Here is a 26,112-nt window from a genome sequence, read left to right as displayed (position 1 = left end):
TCATATTTCACACTTTGGGCTATCTTTCACTAGTGTTGTTTGACACATGCATTTTCCCTGTCTCTTGCACTTTGTGATATTCTGCCATTATTATTGGATGGGTTTCACAAAAATCTGTCTCTTTCTCCTCCCAAATCATAATGGTTCATAATCGAGGCATTTCTTGAATTTGACAGTTCCTTTCAGGAAGGTTATGTTTTAGCGGCAAACTTTTATAGATTATTTTTATTTGTAAACCTTTATGTGCTTCTTCACTCTTTTTCTTTTCAACCTTTATTTTCATCTGAAATAAAATTTGTGTCCTGTATGTTGGTGTGTTTGCTGGTAATTACCTCAGCAGCAGGGCATGAGAATTATGTTTTCTGTAGTTCTCCATTTCTAAGGTTCATGAAGAAGAGTGGGATTTTGGTGTTTCTAAAGTAACCATTCTCCTTTTTTCCTTTCCTTTACCTGCTTCTGAAGAAGAAAGATTGTTACTTTCTCTAGAAGTTAAACAAGCATTGTCTATTTATCTTGGCAGATCCAGCAAATACAGAGGATCGGACTATCATTTGTGGGCTAGCTGATCAAGGTAAGAAGGCATCAAAAATGACTATAGGCAGATGGATACGATGAGAGTGGGTAGAGTTATGCCAACATGCCTGCATTAGGTCAAGAATGGGCAGGCATCATTCCAGTGACATACTTTGTCACAAATGACACAGTATGTCTAGGATGAGCCACCATTATACAACGGATAGCAAGAATGTTGTTAATGGTATGGACAAACAGTCAAAGAAGTGGCTGGAATAGCAAGAAATATGTAGATACTGCCCACAATATGGCAAGAATGTAAATTCCTAACCCAGTGCTACCAGTATGCTGTGCATAGTCTCCCATATGTCAAATGTTCCCTCAATATGTCAAGCATGGCACCAATAAGCCAGATCCTCCATTATGCCAGGAAAAGCCTCATTATTTTTTTAATGCGACCGGTAGGTCATGAATGGGAGGCATTAGGCAGGTGATGCCCACAAATAAGTCAACTGCACCCAAAATATTGCTGCATGACACTGGTGTTCCAGGGCCAGCATTAGAGGGTAAGGTAATAGGCTAAGGCTTATGCCAGGGTCACTATTTAGCTGAGGCATGCTTCCCGCCGACACAAAAAATATTTTACTCACTGACGTGTGTGTGCTCACACACATGGGCATGTATTCATACAAACCCATGTACACATGATGACATAAAGGCTCATCACGCCCTCTGCCACCCTGTCTTAACGTCTCATTGGTCTGTGGTAGCACAGCCCCTTTGTTCTACACCTGGCTTTGTTTACCTCCCAAGGCCTGGAAAGCGCAGCGACGGGAACAAGCATAAACTATCACGATTAACTGCTTTAACTTGCCCAGCCCAGGTCCGTGCTTTTATTGCTCACGACTGAGGCTGGCAGCAAGGCTCAGCCAATCAACAACGGGGGATCAGCTTTACCTGTGTGAGGACTGATGCTTAGATCATCCCATGCTTAGATCAATTATTTGAACATTCATACTGCATGTGGAAGAAGGATTAGTGCTCAGCTACCCTCCAGCTATATGCAGTGGTGCGTTTCAGAGACAGACATTAACTAACCTGAGGACTTCACTTCAGACACTCAGTTCATTTACTATTCAGCAAGAATGACAGCTGGAAATGAAGGAACGCTAACGCCACTCCCTACGGAGCTAGTCTCCATCAGTAGATACACTGAAAAAATAACAACTTATAGCATCATTCTTGGTCCCTCTGGCAAAAGTATATGGCCTCGTAAACGTGCCTATGTCAGAGGAGCAAATTATAAATCATGTAACTTCTATGTGAAGAACCACAGAAGAATAGTTACTATTTCAGCTCAACTAGAGGCACACTCTTGTATCGACATTTATCTAGTTTAGTGCAAATTTCCAGATGATATTGACTATGGTGATACAGAAGAATAGAAAAGAAGTTCTAATAAAGCTCAGCTCCAGTAGTGGCTCATAATAGTGTGAATGTTGATGAAGTGATAGAACATTGATTCCAACAATAATCATGATAAATTAAGGGATCAAAAGAGAAAGAGCCATATAAACCCGACCCCACTAGAATCACATACCGGTGCGACACTGAAGCCTGCACTCTGATTGCGGCCATACACCATTTTTTCTGCAATAATTTAATACCCCTCTGGGGCCTGTTAGCAATGCAGACGGACAAGACATTCGCTGCATCACCAAACCTTGGTACTCTGCCTATGAGTCATGAAACTGCTTTCATATTGCCATCTGTGAATCTGTATATTACTCTGAGGAGTTCAAGTCACAATCAGTTGCGTTTGCCCTTGAGAAACTACTAAGAACATTAATGAGATGAATGATGCAAATGTGCCATTACAGTGACGATAATCCAATGGGCTACACACTTATATGAAGATTGATGAAGCGAATGTGTGAAAAGTACTTGACTACGGTATTCATCATGTATTTGCAAATGGGACGAAACCGGATGCTAAAGTTAAGACCTTTCGAAGACTCGCACCTGTGTGAAATTCAAACATGCTTTCTGGGTGTGACCACATACAGTACTCTTTCTGCATCCAGTGGGTACACTGCACTTTCTTTAATGTTTGGTGACACCCTGGAAGAGATGTTCCGCTGCACAAATGGTCAAACAATCCATTATTTGCAGGGTATTGGGTCGTTAAGTCTACGGGTGAGACTGTCACGCTATTTCGAAATCCTGCCTGTCTGATGGGGCTCCTCCTTCACAACACTGCAGATATGCCGAGCCGGCACCATGTTTAAAACATCCTCTCAGTGAAGTTTAGGAATAGAAAATCCAACCTTGGAAATTTATTTTCTCACAACACAAAGCAAATGGCTCTGATGGCCAGAGAATTTGTTTCCTCAGTGTGGTAGCCTGCTCTGTCCAGCCTGGTATGATCCACATGGGCAGGGAACATTTTTGATGGCCACTGTGACCTGTGAGACTGCTGATGGACCTCCCTCCAGGTGAGAGGTTTATATTGGCTGAGCCGGCAAAGCTCCCACTGTGTAAACCTGGTGTTTCCAGTTCTGGGTCAGCAGAATACAGGTTCAGTAGTCGAGTATACAAAAATTGATGGCGCATTGATGTAAAATTACATTTCATCATTTCATTTCATTTCGTGACATTGCATGTATACTTTACATTGCATGTACACTTTTAAATACTGTGTACTTACATTGTGTTGTCACCTGTTCTGAAATTGAATGACTGGAGGGCTAGGGGTCTGTGAGTGCCAGGTTTGGGAGTTGCTGCCTGGATCTTGAATGTGCAGGACGTGTTTTCGGTCGTGGGCCCTTTTGTATGTCATTAAAGACACATTTGAAATTCCATCTCGAACCTGATTACTCCATGCATCATAACAGAAGTTGTTCTGCTTGCTTTTGTGTCAGTCCAATGTGTAACAGTAATTAAGTAATTAAATATAACAACACATATAATGCATGGAATTTCGATAACTTATGGTCTTTGATCCTTAGTATGGAATGATTACCCTTTACGAGTCATCGAAGTTAGGTCTTTTTTTAATCCTCCTCTCTCTGTATATGCCATGTGTTTCCACTGGTTGCTATGGCAGCACAGTTCGTAACTGGCATGTATTAGATGAAGGAAGCATCTGTGGAATATGTGAGACCAATGACTCACCGCCACAGCCATGTATACTGCATTTAAAAGAAACATTTCAAAGCTGAGTTTAGCTCTGAGTATTGGATCAGGAGAACAACCCCGAGGCAATATTTTCGTGTGAATTTCGTTATTATTGTTTGGGTTGGAATAGCTGTAGAACATTATGCTCAGCGGTGGCTCACTCTGCAGGAATTTTAGTAACATGAGTTCTGGAAATTCTGATTCAGAAATCATGGTACTTTTCAGAACTGGATAAAAAACTGAATATAAACTATGCAGGAAAACGCCCTAGCAAAAAATATATGAAGCTAGTGAAGAGTTGTCTTAAGACTCCGTGGCATCAGGAAAATTTTTATCCAAGTCGTTTTTTAGCGACCAAATTATTTCATGCTAGGAGTGGTACTTTTGATTTTCCAGCTATAAACATGGGCTTACGAGTTCCAGAATGCAAATACTTAAAGCCTGGACTGAATAATGGTGCTGACTGAGTTCCTGTACGTGTAGGCATCTTTCATAGGTGCTTTCAAGTTTTCTGAGTTGACTTGCAAGTGAAACATTACCACCCCAAGTTCAGTGTATTCATGTAGGCACGAGGGCTTGTCAAAGCTGGGAAATAAAAAATTGCAGGGCAGGGGGCGGATATCTAACCCTAAATAAGGGAAGGGGCTAAAATGTTACCTTTTTTAGAGGGGAAAGTGGGGTTGCCTGAAAATGGCTTTCCATTATTAATAGACTGTGACTGTTAAGAGGGAGATGGTGGAATTGTTTCACCTGCATGTCAACTCTGTACAACATGCCAAAGTAATTGGCACATAGCATTTTGCTGTGCCTTGACAAGGTTGAACCGGAGGGCCTGGCATGCAGCTAGACCATACCCCCATCCATCAACAGTGGTTGGTCGCAGGACTTGCGCCCACTATGGGCAACTCTGCAGGGACCCAAGAGTTTATATAGATAAAACACTTTTTAAAAAGGTAGATTTGAATGTACAAGTGATCATTAGGATCCCATCCACAAACTGGCTTGTGGTGTCTTGGTTACCATGGCCATTTGTAATGAGGTTTGTCTATATTTAGTTCATTGTAGTCTGTTTTTCATGTTCATTATTATGTCACTTGGAACTTAGGCCCAGATGCATGAAAGGAAAATCTGGTCGCAAAGGGGCAGATTCTCAGAATCTGCCCCTTTAAGACTGGTATTTTTGCATTTGGGATGCACCATCCCAAATGCAAAAATCGCAATTGAAGGAATCTCTAAATTGAGATTCCTTAAATTGCGATTGCATTTAAGGAATCCCAAATTGAGATTCCTTAAATGCAATGCAACCAAGTTAAACAAATAGCGATTTCGCTAATAGGGGGAGCAAATTACCAGGAAGTTGAACTTCCTGGTAATTTGTAAAAACTTTGAAAAATGCACTTTTGTGCATTTTTCAAAGTTTCATGTTGCGCACACACATGCCCTTAGGGCATGTGTGTGGGTAACATATGTGCACAGATTAATTTCAGGGGTGCAACAAGGTGTCCTTTGGACACCCCTGCACCCTTGAAATTGCATTCTCAATTTGCGATTCGCTAATTGCTAATCGCAAATTGAGAATGTCTTCCCATTCATTCCTATGGGCCTTTAGGCCCATAGGAATGAATGGGGAGGTATTCCTTAATTGCGACTCGCAATTTGTGAGTCGTAATTAAGGAATATTAAGAAATCGCAATTTTTTTAGCGATTTCTTCATGCATAGCATTTTGCTATTCCTTATTAGCGAATCCTTATTTTTCCCTAATAAGGAATCGCAAAATGGATGCTTGATGCATCTGGGGGTTGGTCTGTTTGAAGATGCATCTCTCGTGGTGTGGTTCTCCAGTAGATCCAGCAGCTGCTCTTAATTCACTCAGCGGTTGGATCTTCAGGAGAACGGCAGCACTCCCGTGTATTGCTGATTTTGGACATTAAATCTTCTACATTTGGATATACAATTTTACAATTTTACAATTTTAGGTATTTATTAACCTGTACTTTACATTTGGCGACAATTTTACAAGCTTCATTCTTCATTTCAACGTTTATTAACCTGTACTTTACACCATTGTACTTAGGTGGCAGGATATCACAGGTTCTAGAATGGAATGTGGAGAGGAGCGAGGGCGGCAGTTGGAGGAGGACTGGAGGAGAAAGGACGCTGTCTTGCATGCTCTAATAAAGATACTACTTACCTTAAGTGCCAGTTGTACTAACTACAAGGCTCCAAAAGTCACTCCTTCAGCCAGACTGAATCTTAATATTCTCATCACAAGGCAACAGATTATGCGTCCAGAATGCCACACCACCTCCCCCCAAAAACATAAAACATTACCCAAAGCAGACTTAAAAAATATTTACAACAAAATGAAAGTATAAAACAATAGTTTTATACTTTTATACTTTAAAACAATAGTTTTATACACCTTCAAAATGTCCCTGAATACCGAAAAACAATAAATTATACATGGTAATTTAAATATAACATTCTTTTCCTCCCACAATGACCCCTTCTCACAGACTCACACTGAGAACCTGGAATCTGCACGCTCAAATCAGGGCGCGCAGGGTGATACTTGACCGATCTGTCTAGCTTCCAGATCCTATGAACACTTGTCTAGAACACCTTAATCACCCTCGAGGGTTGACTGAACTTGGAAACTAGCCGTGATTGTCCGCCATAGGCAGCATCACGCTCCACACGACAGGAGCCACGTTTTCTTCTGCCGATCCAGACGACTGTGTATCTATAATCTATTTATTGTTAACGGCACCATCAAACCATGTCTGTGGAAGAGATTACGAGATTCTCTCTTATCCCCTCCAAGGACCTTTATTAGATTTTGAAAATAAATTATTATTGTGTCGAACGTCACATACAATGCAGAGCTCCTTAACCCAGGATACTACATCTGCCACAGTAAACATTCCGAATCCTTTCCAGGGACATTTGATATACACATTTTGTTTATAAGCTTAATTGTAAAACAAGAAAACAGAAACACATTAACCCCCCCCCCACCCTGCCCCCCTTGCCTAAACTCGCTGCACAGTGCCAGATAGTATGCATCAGGAACCCCTCCTTTTGGCCACAACGCAGATATATCGGGGATTGAACAAGACCCGCCCTCCATAACCTGAGCCTGGTATAGCCGGTGAAGGTACTTGAATTGAATGAGACGCAGTCACAACGCTATTGTTGCCTCTCTAGGAGACGCCAGTGCCTCTGCCCAGTCATCCCCATGCAGTAGGCTGTCATCCTCAGCCCATGCATCTCTAAGTTTATCTAATGAACTGGCGCTATGTGTCACCAATGACTGATAAATCTTCGATTAGTTGTGGTCCTGCAGATCACCCATGGACACCATGGCTTCTATCGGGCTAAATTCAGGACAGAGACGCTGGGATGTATGGCATGCCCAAATTGGAGGTATTTGTAGAACTGGGTTTCCGGCATCTGCTACTCGAGTTGCAAATTTTGGAACAACTTCAGCATTAAGCCCCGCATTACGTCTCCCAGCGTCGAAATGCTGATATTGTCCCACCCCCGGAACCCGGATAATGCAGCTAGCTCCGGAAGGCGACCGTTGTACCACAGTGGGGTTTCCCTGGCCAGCGTATTCCACCACCCCATTATGCGGAGAGATTGTTTCCAGACTTAGAAGACCACCCTAGTAGCTGGCCGGAGAGAACTGCGCAACGTCGCGGAGTATAAAATAGTATGTAAAGTGAAGTACCCCATACACCGTTGTTCCACTGCATAGGCGGGGTCCTGCCGATCTCCATACCATCACACATTCAGCACCAGAAGATGCGAGGTGAAGTAGTACGATTGGACATCCGACGTAGCCAGCACCCACAATACGTAGAGTCGAAGCAGGTCCGCAGCGCCACCCTGGACGCCCCCCCTCGCCCACAGAAATTGCTCTGATGCCTCTTTGACTTGGCCAAACCACATAGGAGATACAGGGTAGGGATGATTCTGTAGCTGATAAAGCAAAAGTGGCAGCGACACCATCTTAAAGATGGTCGATCTAGCAAAGATGAAGAGGGGCATGTGTGACCAGTGTTTTATTTCCTCGCGTACGCGTGCCCATACACGTGCCACATTGCTGTCCTACGCCACTTTCGGTTACTCTGACAAGAAAACTCCCAGGTATTTCACGCACCCGACGTAACCTGTTTGTAGTCCCTCCTAGTGTCCACAGTGTAGATTTGCGTGGGTTCATAAATAACCCAGACGTTTCCCCAAAGATCTGCATGATGCGCAACAACCTCGGTCCCGTCCTATTGATATTCGTTAGGAAGAATAGGACATCATCCGCATACAAAGCGATGCGGTCGGAGAGCCCCTGTTTCCATTCAAATCCCGCCACTTGCGCATCCATTCTCACCTATGCCGCTAGGGGTTCCATGGCCAAGACGAAGAGGTATAGGGACAACGGACACCCCTGACGGGTACCCCTACTAATGGGAAATGTAAAGGAGGTGGACCCAGCAACCCGCAACGACGCTGTAAGGTGCATATAAAGCAGTTTTAAGTATGACAGAAAGCGAGGACCCATGTTCAGTCGGTCCACTAGTACAAACAAATAGACCCAGCTAAGGGAGTCAAATGCCCTATCCATATCGGCCAACAGGAGGGCGTCCCGCACACCCTTACCCTGTACCGCAGCTATAGCTGTGCGCACTCGTCTGATATTGTGACGTGTAGCCCTCTGAGGCATGAATCCTGCCCGGTCGGGATGTACCAGATCGTTATGTGGGATTGAAGGCGATTGCCCAATGCTTTGGCCAGAATTTTGGCCTCAACATTTAGCAGGGTTATAGGGCGATACGATGAATGATGGCCTGGGGGTTGGCAAGGCTTGTGAAACACCGCTACTTCTGCATGCCTCCAGTCTTGTGGTAGGTACCCCTGATCCCTAGCTTCCTTAACGACCCAGAGATAATGGGGCCCTAATTTGGAGGAGTATTTCTTAACAAATTTACAGGAGAACCCATTTGAACCTGGCGCTTTTCCGGAGTTGAGATCGCCCAGCGCAGCACTTATCTCCTCTTCCGTAAGTGGAAGGTCAAGTGCTACGCGCGCCTCACCCGAAAGAGCGCGTGGCGGTAAATCAGATAGAAAACGCTGCACCATATTGGCCTGCAGGAGTTCCCTAGGTGTATATACCTCTGCGCAAAACTTTCTGCTATGAGAGATGGATCACTCATTGCCCAACCATCCGGCCTCGTATATTTGGGAGGACTTGTGGTTGCAAGGCCCCTTGACACAATCTATGCAACAATTTACCAGACTTGTCACCCCATTGGTAAATTCTGATACGGGATGCCAGCCACGAGAGACGTGCCTTCTCCATCAGGGTGTCGGCATGGGATTGTCGCTCTAATGCCAGTTGACGGTGCACCAAGCTGCCCACCTTCTCTCTACTGTTCTGTTCCAATTCCACTAAGCGGGTCTCTGACCGCAAAAGCGATTCCCGCCGTTTTTGACGGGCCGCTGCACAGTATGAGATATCTACCCCGCAGGGTAGACTTCATAGCCTCCCATAAAGTCGCTGCCTCAGTTACTGTACCCAGGTTTGTATCCAGGTATTGCCCTATTGCCTGCTCCATGTGCTCCCGATGTTGTGCATCCTGCAGATGCCAGTGGGATAAGCGCCAACGAAAGGGCTGCTTCTCTGGGTCCAGCTGCATCGTCAAAAGCACTGGGGAGTGATCGGACAAACCGCTTGGGAGAATCTCTACAGTCCGTAACCGTCCCACAATGCCCAGTTTAACAAATACACAATCAAGGTGGGAATAGGAATCGTGGGTTGTCGCGAGGTATGTATAGCCTAATTATTCGCGATGCAGTCGCCTCTATGTATCCACCCAAGCCAAACCAGCCACCAATGCGCTCAATTTGGTACTATGTGGGACAGCGGGATGTCCTCCCGCCCTCCATCTATCCGTGATCCAATTCACAACATCATTCCAGTCGCCCCCTACGATCGCTAGCCCCACAGGGATATCAGCCCACAGTGACGTAAGATGCTCCACCAATGCCCGTTGCAGCGGCGGGGAAGCATACGCACACCCTAAGACCACTTGTTCCTCGTATATGGTTCCCTGGACAAAGACGTATCTCCCCTGAGTGTCAGTCCATGCCTTGATATGTTTATAGGGGACTCTGCGGTAGATCAGAATCTACCTTCACATCCTTCAGGGAATCCAATGAAGCAGAGGTTGTTCCTCCTGGCCCTGCCTACTGCGTCTTCCACCCTTGAGTCCAGGCCCCTGGTTATCGTTTCTAAGGATGCCACCATTTTTTGCACGGTAACAACCGAGTCCTCTACTCCTGAGACCCTAGTCTCAGCCTCGGTGATGCGCTCAACAGCATTCCGAAGGTTTTGCAGTAGGAGCATGATGTCGGACCCCACCTCTCCAATCTTTGTATCTAGCACGGCCCTGGATTGTGTAATAGCCGACATAAGCACAGCGTTGTCTGGAAGGCCACCCTGACCACCTCCCAGTTCCGCTGTTGGGGATCCTTCTCCAGCATAACGATCTAGGGTGCTCTGTCTGGCAGATCCTCCGACCCCCTTGTCCCTCGTCATTATGTAACTTGGATCACTGGGCTCTCAAAATGGCGGATCAATTGCCCCTCAGACCGGCCCCCAACACGAGCTACACCCACCAGGCCCTTGGTATGTTGCCCTTCGCTGCCAAAAATGCTGCTAATGATCCTGTCTTGTGCCCAGGAACTCTGGAAATGGGAGCCTTGGATGGGGCCCTATTGACCACAAACCGCACCGAGTGCTAGCCTGGCCGCTTCCTTGGACCGTTGCGCCACCCTCCACCCAGTGGGTGCCCCCCAGTCCTCACAATCACTCGTTCACAATCACCTGGGCAGCGCAAGTTACCACTGCACCAGATCCTGCGTCCCTTGTGCCTCCAATACCCAACCCCCAGTCAGAGGAAGAGCGAGGATTCAACTAGGGCCCGATTATTCCAGGCCAGACTAAGTGTCGTAGTGTCTACTGTAGTGTCCCCCGAGACGCCCACAGCCACGCAGCATGGAATAAGCCTCACCCGCTACCGCTACGGGTCCTCCGTTAGCTCTGCTCCCAGCGGCCCCAGGATACTCCGCTGCCGCTGCATCCTCCCAGAGTTTCTATATGTGGGAACCCTTCGGGGCATAGAACAACCCCCGGGTCGCAGACCTCAGTCCCGCAGCCTCCAAGAAACAGGGCTGCGTGGGCTAATTTCCAGGCCTCAGAGCCAGACGCAGCGTAGCCCCGGGGGCCCCGCTGGGACTCATCTGGAACACTGTAGGTCTTGCACCTGGAACTCGCCCCCAGCAAGCCCACCACACTCCGCCTACCTGCAGCTCGATCAAGCCGCCAAGCACGAGACAGGAGGAGGGGGAGAATCACCAGGACACTCACCGGAGCCTCACCGGGGACCGCGCCGCAATGTCGATGCCTCTGCTGCCACCACTCAGGTTCCTTCTCTGTGCTGGAGGGCCGATTCACCGCTGTTGGAAATGGCCCTTTTTGCAGGGTAATCCCCAGGTTTTTTGCTTCTTCCTCCTATTTTTTCCTGACTTGTTTGTGTTGGTTTTAGGACTCTGGGCACTTTACCACTGGTAATCAGTGCTAAAGTGCATATGCTCTCTGTGTAAATTGTGTTATGGATTGGTGTTTCCTTGATTGAATATTTGATTTACTTGTTAGTCCCTAGTAAAGTGCACTAAGTGTGCCAGGGCCTGTAAATCAAAGGCTACTAGTGAGCCTGCAGCACTGATTGTGCCACTCACGGGAGTAGCCATAAAAAGGTCATTCAGACCTGGCATGTCTGCGCACAGTTGGAATTTCTCTGACCTTTGAACTGCAACCCAAACAGAGAAAAAAAAAAAAAACATCTAATGACATTGGGAAGTATCTCTCCAGTGTTACAAAACTCAGAACTTTACCAAACATAATTAGATGGTATCACCGATTTTCCAGACCCACTACTCAGAATGAAAACTGACTAAATATTTTTTGTCATTTTTTTGCCTAAATTGTATTAAATGAACGCCCAACATTGAGGCACCACTGTAAATACCTCCTTTTCCTAAAAATCAGCTGATTTGTAATTATATTCACAATTTTATAACACACTCGTGATGGATCCATCTACATACACCTAAGATGGCCGCCGCGTTGTGTACGTTCTAGACGCACTAGACCCGGAAGCGCGGTGACTCCAAATACACCGGCGTTCCTCTCCAGCATCAGTATGCGGTCGGGTGAGGATTGATCAGGTAGTACCGAGCGGGTTTGCCGATAGGAAGTAAGTACAATAACGCGAAGCAACACAGTTGTTCCTAACCTCGTAGAGGATTTGATTCCCTTAAAATGCTAACGCAAAACTTTGGGTGAAAACGGAAAGTAACTATCACCAAAATTTTACAGCAACGTTTCCACGAGGCGATCCTGCCCTCGCCAGAGACCATGAAGTGTAACTGAGCACTTTCATATGTAAATATACCTTTTGCCATGAGAACATTTTGTGTATATATGTTGTGTGTCTTGTCCATAGTCACATTAAGTTCTGTGTTATTTGTGTGCAAATCACGTTACCACCTTTTCACAGAACCTTTTTAATCTTCACTAGTTTGGAAAGCCTGCACACACCATTATGGTGCCCAAGGCACACCATTGCCCTAGACGAAGTGAGCTGCATGTGTGAACCCCTACTCCTTTGAGGGGGGATGTTTGCCACTAATCAGTGTCATTCTCTTTTTCAGAAATACGAGTAGGATACAAATCGTATGTATGAAAAACGCATGTTTAAATATTATCACTATATTTTTTTCAAAAAAACCCCTAATATTGGGATTTTGGAGTGGAAAATACAGGGCTGGACCCTGTATGGTCCTGATGAAAAGCTTGGGGAGCTTGAAACATGTTGACCATAGAACACTGATCTAGCCCTAGTTTAAGGCCAGATAGCAGTGTCACCCCCTTTTTTAATATACCAGACTAGGAGCAAAATAAATTGTTGAGGCCCACTAGCACGGTATTTTTAAACACACACCCACTCCACCATCATTACACCTTGCACCACACATAGCCTTTCACGTAAAAAGTGCTCCTGCGTAGTCCGTTTTGTCGCAGCACGCCCCTTTTTCGTAGAGAAATTGGGAAGCCCCAATGATGAAGCATGTCACCGTGGGGAAACCCCGGTGAGTGAGGGGACTATAGAAAGAAATTTTTCTTTCTTAATTTTCGGTACACACTGACATAATTGGCAGTAACCATACACACCAACTAGGTCTCTGACCCCTTCAGAGGGGGTTCATGTATTTCTAATACTGTTTGGAGGCCGACCTAGTCTGGTTTAACCTCCTTCCCTCCCCCCTATGTTCTTCTGCATCAGGCAGCCACGGGCTGCGGGAGTCATTTGTATTCTTTCACAATAGGTCATCTAGACAGATCCTAGTGACCTAGTGACTAGACACCACACACATAGCTAACACGAAATCATCATGGCACAGAACACAGGCCTATCTTTTTCAGAAGATGAAGTGGACAGGGCCATCGCCTCTATGCTACCACACGCAGGGGCACCCACCGGAGAAAATAGTGACGCTAGCCAATGTTGGGATGAGCTCACAGAACTGAAAAGGACGCAGATCAAAACTTTGATACATGGCATCATGATGGCAGAATATTTACAAGCCAACGCAGCACCAAGAGGCCTCATAGTCAGGAACGAACCATTCATATTTCAACATGACAAACAGTTCAAACTAGATTGGTCGCAAATATCATGGCACTGTACTAGAGACTGGCTAGTCCTGATTATTAAAACAGCGACCAGACTAGTGGACTCCTTGAAAGAAGAGATCCAATCCATGGGGATCCGTTTGAAATCCTTCCAGAGCCCAGCAGAACTCACAAAAAGATTGAATGAGCTTAATAAAACCATGTCTGACTTTGAGATCAGTCTTAAAGACTCAAAATATATCAAATTATCTAAAGACAAGAAATTTTTCTCACATGAGAAAGTATATCCATATGTTAGGGAGGATTACAGGACCAGCAATAGGAACCCGGGTTATAATACCGACAGTGATGGATCTGATGCAGCATCAGACAGCTCAGGTGGATCAAGTAACTATAACACCCCTAACAGAAGATCAAAAAGAGGAAGAGGCAATATGAGGAATTTTAGAGGAAACCCAACACCCATGTGGCCCACATACCAGGATCCATACAATTACGGTCCCCCACCACCACCCTTCTTCTATGGCCCACCCATGTACCATCAGTCTAATTACCAAAATTGGGGAAACAACCAAGGCAACCAAGGTAACCAGGGAAAACCTTTTTTAGGGAGAGGCCGGTCAGCTCAACGAGCAAAGAACAAACCCAACCAGGGAGTACAATGGGCAGAACCTGTAGTGACAACAGGACGCCACACCCGGAGCAAAGGACCCCCGGAGCCAACCACGAACACCAACTTGGTCTAGTGGTTAATCTATCTTCCATAACCCTGACAGACATACAAATCCAAGTCCTAAACAAGGGTTTAGGTTTTGTACCAACCCCAGTCACAGACAAGTTCAAACTTTGCTGCGAATTGAAAGAATTCCTCAGAAAAATCAAATTACAGGTATTCTTTAAAGACAAAAATAGTGAAGAACGTCGTAGGAGCGACACAGGACTTCAAAGGAAATCTAACTTTGTTCCACCGGCCCACAGCTTACCAGTAGAAATACTAGCTTTTGAGAAAGCTGTCATGAAAGAGGTACAAGAATTGGACCCACGCACAGTGAAAGTATTCCACAATACCAGCAAGGCTGAATTAACAGCGATACAGGAACTTTCAAAAAATAACCTCATTACCATCAAACCAGCCGACAAGGGCGGGGCAATAGTCCTACAAGACACTACTGACTACAGAAAAGAATGCCTTCGCCTTTTAGGCGATACGAGAAATTATGGCATATTAAATGAGGACCCCACAGAACGCCTAAGAATCTCAATTGCCTACCTAACTGAGGAATGCCAGGCCAACGATTGGTTGAGCAAGAAAGAAATAGAGTTTCTGACTAATAAGAAGCCTATTACACCATATTTTTACACTATCCCCAAAATACATAAGAGACTAGAAAACCCACCTGGGAGACCCATAGTCTCTGGGATAGGGTCAATCCTGGAACCCCTGTCGCAGTTTGCGGATGCCTTCCTAAGACCCTTGGTCCAGAAAACTAATACGTACCTTAGAGACACCAAAGATGTACTTTACCTCCTGAGAGATCTAGTTTTTGACCCCACGTCCAGTATTCTCATCAGTCTGGACGTGGAAAGTTTGTATACTAGTCTGCCACACACTGAGACTTTACAGATACTGGAAGAAGTACTGTTTGAGAGTGAGTGGGAATTCCACACCCCACGTCACGTAGTAATGGAATGTTGCCAATTAGCACTGTCTGAGAACTTTTTCCGATTCGAATCAACACTGTACAAACAACAACATGGGACCAGTATGGGCAGTACATTTGCGCCGAGCCTGGCGGGCCTTTACGTCCACCATTTGGAGAAGAACAAAATACTGAATGAAAGAAACCCATATAGACACCAGATTTTGGAATGGAAACGTTATATTGACGATATTTTCTTAATCTGGCAAGGTACAGAGGAAGAAGCGAGAACCTTCATGACATGGTTGAACACACAAGATCCATTCCTGAAATTTACTTGCTCCATAAGTAAGACCAATCTCGTGTTCTTAGATTTGAACATATATGCAGAATCAGGCAAACTCGTGACAACAACCCACTTCAAAGAGACATCACGTAACTGTCTCTTAGCATTTGACAGCTATCATCCTCGCCATCTCAAACAGAACCTTCCGTTCGGGCAGTTCCTTCGATTACGAAGGAATTGTAGTAAAAAAGCTGACTACCTTACCCAAGCCGAAGATTTAAGTACAAAGCTTAAAAACAGAAAATATCCTGACAAATTGATTAAGGAAGCCAAGAAACGGGCTGGAAACAATAACAGAGATGCACTCTTAGAACCAAAAGTGCAAACTAAATCAGAAAATACCAGACCAATCTGTATTACCACATTCAACCAGGTATCGAACACAGTGGCAAAAATAATTAAGAAACATTGGCCCATGATCAACAGTGGAGGATTAACTATACCTACCCCCATGTTCAGCCACCGACGGGGGAAGAACCTGAAGGACTTCCTGGTTCACACCCGACCCATAACTACAAATCAAACAATAAGAACACAACCACTACCATGTGGACATTTTCCCTGTAACAACTGTAGTGTTTGTCATTTAACATCTGCTACTAAAACTGTAACTTTCAACAATGCTACAAAATGGGAACTCAGAGTTTTCTCTAATTGCAATACCAGTGGAGTGGTGTACCTTATAACATGCACCTGTAACCTCCACTATGTAGGGATGACCACGAGGAAGGTCAGTACCCGCATAGTAGAACACAGAAGTAATATCAGGTGTAAACGAGCTACCACCAGGATGACTACCCACTTTATCGAACAGAACCATACACCAAATGACTTGACCTGGGTGGTGTTAGAGACAGTGAAAAACAAGGATAACCTGGAGAGAATCCTCCATGAACGTGAACAAAGATGGGTGTATCGTCTGCACACTGACACCCTTGGGCTCAACGACGAAATCCCATGGGGTGCTTTCAGAACCTAACCTAACCAATAAGAACATAACAATACACCTTATTGATCCACAAGCCTTGAGGAATTTCTCTGACCTTTGAACTGCAACCCAAACAGAGAAAAAAACAAACCATCTAATGACATTGGGAAGTATCTCTCCAGTGTTACAAAACTCAGAACTTTACCAAACATAATTAGATGGTATCACCGATTTTCCAGACCCACTACTCAGAATGAAAACTGACTAAATATTTTTTGTCATTTTTTTGCCTAAATTGTATTAAATGAACGCCCAACATTGAGGCATCACTGTAAATACCTCCTTTTCCTAAAAATCAGCTGATTTGTAATTATATTCACAATTTTATAACACACTCGCGATGGCTCCATCTACATACACCTAAGATGGCCGCCGCGTTGTGTACGTTCTAGACGCACTAGACCCGGAAGCGCGGTGACTCCAAATACACCGGCGTTCCTCTCCAGCATCAGTATGCGGTCGGGTGAGGATTGATCAGGTAGTACCGAGCGGGTTTGCCGATAGGAAGTAAGTACAATAACGCGAAGCAACACAGTTGTTCCTAACCTCGTAGAGGATTTGATTCCCTTAAAATGCTAACTCAAAACTTTGGGTGAAAACGGAAAGTAACTATCACCAAAATTTTACAGCAACGTTTCCACGAGGCGATCCTGCCCTCGCCAGAGACCATGAAGTGTAACTGAGCACTTTCATATGTAAATATACCTTTTGCCATGAGAACATTTTGTGTATATATGTTGTGTGTCTTGTCAATAGTCACATTAACTTCTGTGTTATTTGTGTGCAAATCACGTTACCACCTTTTCACAGAACCTTTTTAATCTTCACTAGTTTGGAAAGCCTGCACACACCATTATGGTGCCCAAGGCACACCATTGCCCTAGACGAAGTGAGCTGCATGTGTGAACCCCTACTCCTTTGAGGGGGGATGTTTGCCACTAATCAGTGTCATTCTCTTTTTCAGAAATACGAGTAGGATACAAATCGTATGTATGAAAAACGCATGTTTAAATATTTACAGCGTTTAGTATGATCACTATATTTTTTTCAAAAAAACCCTAATATTGGGATTTTGGAGTGGAAAATACAGGGCTGGACCCTGTATGGTCCTGATGAAAAGCTTGGGGAGCTTGAAACATGTTGACCATAGAACACTGATCTAGCCCTAGTTTAAGGCCAGATAGCAGTGTCACCCCCTTTTTTAATATACCAGACTAGGAGCAAAATAAATTGTTGAGGCCCACTAGCACGGTATTTTTAAACACACACCCACTCCACCATCATTACACCTTGCACCACACATAGCCTTTCACGTAAAAAGTGCTCCTGCGTAGTCCGTTTTGTCGCAGCACGCCCCTTTTTCGTAGAGAAATTGGGAAGCCCCAATGATGAAGCATGTCACCGTGGGGAAACCCCGGTGAGTGAGGGGACTATAGAAAGAAATTTTTCTTTCTTAATTTTCGGTACACACTGACATAATTGGCAGTAACCATACACACCAACTAGGTCTCTGACCCCTTCAGAGGGGGTTCATGTATTTCTAATACTGTTTGGAGGCCGACCTAGTCTGGTTTAACCTCCTTCCCTCCCCCCTATGTTCTTCCACAGTTGGTAACTGCCATATCGACTTGGCCAGTGCACATACTTGCCAGGTCCTAAACCTTCCTTTTTCTACATGTCAGTTGACCCTAGGGAAGGCCCAAGGTACCCCTGTGGGCAGGGTGCAGTGTATGTGAAAGGTAGGACATGCCCGGGTGTGTGTGGCATGTCCTGATAGTGAATAACAGCCAATTTTGTTTTTTCATTATTGCGAGGCAATCTGTTCTCATAGGCCAGAATGGGCAGTTTGATCATAACATCTTCTAATCCTAAACTGACCCAGGGAAGAAGGTAGAAATTCGAGTTTAGTATGCCTGAACTCAGAATGTTAAAATACATCTTTTAGTGAAGGTGATTTTTACATTCTGTGTTTGAAAATACCACTTTTAGAATGTATTTTCTTGCTCAGTCATCCCGTGTGCCTCTGTTGAAATGTGGATTGCCAGTCTGGGGTTCGGATGACAGAAGGCTGGGGAGCAGGAGGGCTCTAGATAGTCTAAGTTGGGTCAGGAAAGGGCTGAATACACCTGGGCTGCAATGGGGGAATGGGGAGGAAATTTCCTTGCACCTCAAAGGGCCTGGTCTGCCTCTGACAAAGCCGTCCCCACCTCCTGCCAGGAATACACACCAGAGAAGGTAGAACTGGTTCTGGCTGGGCCCAGACACCCTCTGCCTAGAGGATCAAATGATTATTGGATACAAATACTGGGGCCCAGACCCCTGAACTTTAGAACTCCTCTGGATCAAGAAGACTGCCAAGAAGAAGAGCTTGAGAAGCTGTGAGGAGGAACTACCACTTTGCTGTGTGCTTTGCTGGGCTAACCTGCAGTGGCTGCTTCTGTCCTGGGCAGTGAAAGGCCTGGACTGGACTTTCTGCAACCTATTTTGTGAGTCTCTTCAAGGGCTTGAAGTAGAGCTTGCCTCCTGTTGACGAAGTCTCAGGAACAGCAAAGACTTCAAGCTCTTCTGCCCGCAGCACTGGGGACTGTGTGTTTTTAGCTGTATCAGAGGAAAAGCAACTTCACGACGTCTACGATGCCACTGCCGGCTCCGTGTCCTGAAGGCACCTCAGAGGGCACCGCTGCAGCGCCGCACCGCAACCGTGGTCTCACCGACAATGCCTGTTGATGCCGCCATCGAACCGCTGCTTGCACCCCAACCTGTGGGCACCGCACTCCGCACCGCCTCACTTCACGCCGCAGTCTTGGCACTGCAGAGAGCACCGCTGCACTGCGACCTTGGTCTCACCGACGACGCCTGTTGACGCTGCCACTGAGCCGCTGCTCGCACCGCGACCTGTGGGCACTGCACTCCGCACTGCCTTGCTTCATGAGGCCGCCTTGGCCTCCCAGACGCCGCCGCTTCACGCCGAAATCGACGCCGCTGCTTGCACGGTGGTTCAAGGGCACCGCTCGTAAGTCACACGAAGCACCGATCTCATCCCGCACTGCAGCCTTAGCCCACCGACGCCGGCACCATTGACTCCCGCTCGTCAGCCGACGACAGCGCTTCAGCAACGACGACGATGCTGCTTGCACCGTGACCTGCTAGCATTGTGACGAGCACCGCCTTCATCTCGCACCGTGACCCACGTCTCACCGACGGCGCCATCCGACGCCGCCAGCGAGCCGCTGCTCGCACCGCGACCTGGGGGCACCGCACCACTGCACTTCGCACCGCGGCACCCCACACCTGCTGACGCCAGCGCTCCTGATTCCATCAGAGAGGAGCTCGACCTGCAAGGCGAGTGACTTCGAGGGCCTCATCGCCCTGCATTTCTCACAGGTACTGTTTCCGGGTCTTCCCGACACCGTAGCTGGCCCGCGACCCCTCGACTTGCCAGAACTGTTGGATTTGTTGTTCACGACGCCGTGGTAGCCCCGGACGGAGCTATCAACATCAAGGAACTTTGTTTGAAACTTATTTTGATAACTACAGAGTTTTTTTTACATATAGTATTTTGGATTTGCGTCGTTTTTGGTCTTCTTTAAATTATATAAAAATATTGGATATTGTTCTAAACTGGTGTGGTGTTCTATTGTAGAGCGTACACTGACTTACTGTGGGTTATGTGCAAATGCTTTACACACTGCCTCTATGATAACCCTGACTGCTCGTGCCAAGCTAACAAGGGGGTGAGCAGGGCTTATTTTAGGAGTGTAACTCCCTTATCCTGACTAGAGTGGAGATTTATGCCTGGCTTCAGCCCTTGCCCTAGCCTACCAGAAATCCCACTTCTTACAACCGCCCTGCGTAGACCGGCTGCCTCGGGGGATATCGGCGCAGCCCACCCCCACTGTCCTCAGCCTCCGCAAGAGCTGCCTGGGCCCGCCTCGCAGCCACGCACCCGGTCTCTAAGATCGTACGCCTCCTCCGCTGCAGCGTTCACAACAGTCGCGGTCTGTCCTCGGGTCCGACTGCTTACCGTTCAGTTCTTGAAGATGGGCTGAGCGGCGCTCGCCTAATACTTTTCCACCATGCTGGATCGCTAGGCCACGCCCACCCACCTTTATTCTTTTTTTCTATTTTGAATCATGGCTCTTAATTTTTTCTCAGTGGATATTCATCCGAGGAATAGCCTACCAGATTCGCACACTGGGAACTCCTTTCGAATAGAATTGTCTTGGCTTTATTTCTGTTCTGTTTCGAAATCTTCATTATTTTCGGACTTTGCAGTCCGTGTAGAGGAGAAATTCCCTTGCTGGACCCCATGACTTCCTGATGTTTTCAGCGCCTAGAAGAAGGTAAGACCTTAACCTTAGGTCATTACCAAAATGCGCGTCGGCGGATGCTGTGTAGACCACCATAGAAACAGAATCTCTACAGATGTGTATAGTAGTGACTTAATCACTTCTATTTAGAATTGTATTTGTTAAGGATATTCATAAAATTGTACTATGACATTACAACAATATTGTGAAAAAACTCTTCTGGTATAAACATTACTCAAAGATCTCGAGACTGATATATCATTGTACAAACACACTGCATTGGAGGTATTTCCAGTATTATGTCTACTAGGTCCTTCTAGATCTCCTTATTTCTTGTTTTTAGTGTGTGCAAACTGTGTAGGGTATGAATGCGGTATGTATGAAAGTGTGGGATCAGATATATCAATGTATCCCTTATGTTGTTCTCATTTATTGCTCTATTTATTATGTTGTGATTTTATAGTATTTAGTCTAGATTATTTTTTGATACCTATAATAAAATTTTTAATGTATTTGCTCTTTGTCTTATTATTGTTATTTAGTAATGCATTGCATGTGACTGAATATTTTCATTCTCTATCTTTATATACTCAATCAGCGTAGTCTCTGTCTGGTTCATGTGTTACTTTTGTTTGAGCACAACTAAAAGACAAGTCTGTTTCCTGCTCATTAAAGTATTTTCAGGCAGGACATGTTTTTAGTCCAGTGAACTTGGAAACTTTCCCATCTTTCCTTGGAGATTTGGGTGCTCATTAGGATGTTGGAAAGCTTCTGAACGCAGGTCGGAGGCTTTCTGATCGACATCCATGGTTTAAAGTCTGACCGCCTAATTACAATGTAAGCGGTCGGAGTTTGAACCGGCCGGTCATTCCGGCTGGCTTCTGATGAGCTCAAGGAAACCACCACATAATACCTTAGGCAAGGCCTTTGCACCTTAGTGATTATGATTTCGGTTTCCGACAGGCTTTCCCAGCGACTTAGCGGCCTCCGGTTATGGGACTGGGGGGCACCTATGGTGCCCCCTGTAAATCCCTGCATGTGTGGCAGGCAACACGGTGCAGGGATTTACACTAACTCCCATTTCTCTATGGGGGCTTGTGCTGTGGGAGTTTGCGACTGCACCATAATATGGTGTTCGGAACCTACGATCATTCGGTTCCCTCACCAAAACGGTGTCAGGCGGAGTCCTCCTGACATCGTAATTAATTCCCTAATCTTTACCCAATCCCCCTACTTTCCCTTTAGTTTCCTTAACTGCTCTCCTCTCATCACAATACGCCTTCCTTTTCAAAACTTTTTTCACTCACGCTCTCTCTTTCTCCACCATTTCACATCACCTATTTCTCTGTCCACTTTCTCACTCTTAAAAAACTTGGTAATTAACATATCAGATGAAAGGTTCAACAAATTCCAAATGGATACTTTACAAAAAGGGATGTCATTTGTACCCACAGCCCGCACCAACAAATTAGAGTTGGAGGTCAGCTTATTTAAATTGACACGAAAAATAAGATTACGGCATTTCTTTGACAATGTCCTTACAGAACCTTCACAATCTAAAACTGATGAGTTAAGAGGGCTAAAGACTACTAGCACATATATGCCGCCAGTTAGCCACAAGACGATTGACCTTTTTGAAGTCTTATGCAAACAAGAAATAGAAAACGTCAACACAAAGAAGACGCCCAAATGGAAGAACATGACAAACAAGGAGTATGGCACTATACAAGCATTGGCCAAAAAAGACAAGATAGTCTGTCAAAAGGCAGATAAGGGAGGGGCTATGGTAATTTTGAGTAAACCCTACTATGAAGCAGTGATCAAGGAACACATTGAAGATGAGTCATTGTACATGAAAATCGACTACAATCCCACTGAAGAAATCCGAAAAACCTTATCCAACATACTGATGCAAGCAGAAGATAAAGGAATTATAACAGATAAGACCAGGAAATATTTAACCCAGGAGAGCCCTAAGAGTCCAATCATATATATGGTACCCAAGGTCCATAAAGACTTGAATAAACCACCCTGCCGCCCTATAGTTTCCACGAAGGGAAGTCTCCACGAACCCGTGGGAAAGCTCATCGATAAATACTTGCAACCATTGGTGCTAAAATCAACATCACACATAAAGGACACCACTGACTTTTTGGTAAAATTGAACAGCCTAAAAACAACGGAGAATATAACAATGGTAACCATAGATGTAAAGGCGCTTTACACGTCAATACCACACAAGGAAGGCCTGGAAGCCATAGAAAACGCTCTGTTGAACAGTACATATGATCAAGATCTGCAAGTATTTTTAATGGAGCTAATGGAGTTCACCCTAATGAACAGCTATTTTGAATACCAACAACGATGGTTTATCCAACGGAGTGGTACATCGATGGGCAATTGCGCCGCGCCGGCGTACGCCAATTTGTTTATGACGGATTTTGAAAACCAACATATCTATCAACGACAAGAATGGGCAACTCAACTACTGATGTACGTAAGGTTCATCGACGATATCTTTTTAATTTGGAAAGGCGATGGTGAAACTTTATGCAGAGAGTTGGAAACATTAAACAGCAGAAATGAACGGATTAGCTTCACGTGGCAAATGAGTACCACAAAAATCCAGTTTTTGGACGTAGAGATTACCAGATGTAACCATCAATTTCAGACTAACCTCTACCGAAAGCCTACAGATAGGAACAATTTATTGAAATATGAAAGCCACCACCCTCAATCTTTGAAGACACACCTGCCATATTCGTAGTTCCTCAGGGTACGAAGAGTGGTCTCGGAAACTCAAGAATGTCAAGCGCAACTAACAATTAGGGCTAAGAGGTTTCAGGATAGAGGATATCCTGAACAAACTATTCAACCAGCATTGATAAGAGCACAAAAACCAACCAGGGATGAATTACTAAAGAACAAAAAAATGAAACCGTCTACCAAAAGAATAACATGTGTGAGTAAATATTCCAATGTGAGTACTCAATTTAAGAATATCATTAGGAGACATTGGCAAATACTGAAATTGGAAGTTGATTTCAAAGGCATCTTTTCAGAAGAACCACTGTTCGCGTTCACTAGAGGAAAGAATCTAGGGGAAATGTTGAAATACCCCATTGAGCGACCCCCACAGAGTACCTACCGTGGAACTATCCCATGTATGAATTGTAGTAGCTGCCACAACATCATGAAGGGGAATGAGATAGCCCATCCTATGAAAGGGTTTAAAATACCGTTAAGAGTCAGTGGGACATGCGATACAATGAACATAATATACATGCTAAAATGCCCCTGTGGTTCAGTGTATGTAGGCCACACTGAACGAAAATTAAAAACACGCCTTACAGAACATAAAAGCAATATAAGAACAGAATCTGCGAAATCAACGGTGGCCGTCCATTTCAAAGAGAAACACCACCATATAAGCCAACTGCGGGCTTGCATTTTGGAAATAGTGCCCAAAACTGAGGGTTCAGTAAATAAGAAAAACTTACTCAGAAGAGAGAATCACTGGATTTACCATTTGAACAGTCTGAAGCCCAACGGGCTAAATGATCGGACAGAATTTTTGTGCTATCTATGAATGTACATGCATCATTGTTAAATGCACTATGTTGTAATTATGTTAGATACAGCGCTTTATGATGTTCTTAATTTACTCCCATAACCGATTAGGCATAGGTGCATGACATGGTAAGGGCGGGCAGCCAGCAATAGACAGAATTTCCTTAGATTGCTAGCGTCGTGAACTGATTGTGTCAACAAAGTTAGTTGAAAAAAAACGGCTTGCGCAGAAGTGCGCATGCGTTAAACCGCCGGTAGTAAAACGTACACATTTGACCCCGGTGCCACTAGGAGATGCAACGCGGAGTTCGCGTAGGCGGAATAACCTAGCAGCTTACAACGTTTAAAAGGTGAGCGCCTAGAGTGTGAGTGAGCGGTAAATGCCAGACATATTCCATAAGCCTAGCGTAGCTACAGGATAACTAAGTATATGCAAGCGATCGAGCGGCCCCATAACCATCACGGTAACATTCAGGCAAGCTACCAGTAAGCGCGTTTCACAGCCATAGTGAATCATAAGCACGAACTAATGATACAGATGTCCATTAGACTACTTGAACCTCGCTAAACATCACGAAGAGCTTTTGTTTCACCATGTGAGCACGTACCACGCTAAGCTACGCATTTGCGCAATAACACTGTCACCATATCAAGTTTCTATGTACGCTTACAGCATGAATGACATAAAACAGGGTAGGCTAAAGCAAGTTTTGTTTTATTAATCAACAGGTTTCCCTGATGAAGGTGCTATATGCACCGAAATGCATTGGATGTGATTTATTTGGGAACAACAAACAAACGATGTAGAAGGAGACAATTAACATGTGAACTCAACATGAAAATATTTGAATATGATGAAAAATAAATTCAAGTGTATGAACACATAACGAAGTCACGTTTGAATTGCAATAGCTGGAGTACCAGCAATCTTCTTGTGCCCAGGGTGAGAGGGCTATGGTGCAATAGTCCTGCGACCATTTGATCACTTTCTCACTCTTCTCATTCACCCACTCGGGACACAACGCTATAGGAAGTTTTTCTTTTAAACAACTGGAAAGGAGAGTCACCCAGTGGTAGAATGCAGCGTCAACCTGCACTCCCATAGTTTCGTAGACATCTTGCCCGTCCGGGCCCAAAAAATTAGTTAATTAAGGCATTTTCGCTCATCACTAACCGAAGTACTGTGCTCCCTTACATAATGATTGAACACTTTTTCCACTTTTGCTGAGGTATAATAGGGTCAACAGGAATTGAAAAAAAATTGTGCTGCTGTAACATTTTGCATCTTTGAGAAAATAAAGGAAAGAAAAATGAGAGCAAGAAACAAAAGAAAGAAAAACAGGCAATAGAAAAACAAAGAAAGAAACAAAAAAAAACAATCCATGCACAGGTATTCAATATCAGTACCCACCTTGCACTATATACCGGTATCCGAAATGATACCCGAACGTACTATTCCAAGGACCCAGCACTTCAATAAAAAGTTAAGCGTGCAAAGAACGACTCCCTTAAAGGTGTGATTTTTTGTTTGTTTTGTTCATACGAGGTGCCCTTTTAGCCCCCTGAACTTATGCCTATAGAGAGTAAGGTGTTACCACCCTTTCCCTTTTTTCCCCTTCATTTCTTACCCTTTCCCTTTTTTCCCCTTCATTTCTTATGGATGCGGGGACTGTGCTTCGTGTCGTGTAGTGGCTGCCGCAATTTTACTCTTGTGGTCAGCTTTTAGGTACAGTGTGATCCACTGTCTCAGTTTTTTGGGAGCAAAAAGGGAGGGAGGGATTTTGTTTTTGAATATTAGTCGCCCTTATTA

At 44.9% G+C, this 26,112-nt stretch overlaps 1 protein-coding gene across 1 annotated transcript in view; it reads left to right on the top strand.

Moving 5' to 3' along the window:
* SFXN3 (sideroflexin 3) overlaps positions 1-26,112 on the top strand; it is a 245,707-nt gene that overhangs the window by 22,618 nt on the left and 196,977 nt on the right. Inside the window, exon 2 of the mRNA XM_078643640.1 lies at positions 521-571. The gene's annotated coding sequence lies outside the window, so the exon portion shown is untranslated. The remainder of the gene's footprint in view (positions 1-520; positions 572-26,112) is intronic.

The sequence above is a fragment of the Lissotriton helveticus genome, chromosome 5_1, assembly GCF_964261635.1.
Source record: "Lissotriton helveticus chromosome 5_1, aLisHel1.1, whole genome shotgun sequence".
Lineage (NCBI taxonomy): Eukaryota > Metazoa > Chordata > Amphibia > Caudata > Salamandridae > Lissotriton > Lissotriton helveticus.
This window is presented reverse-complemented; position numbering and strand designations above follow the sequence as displayed.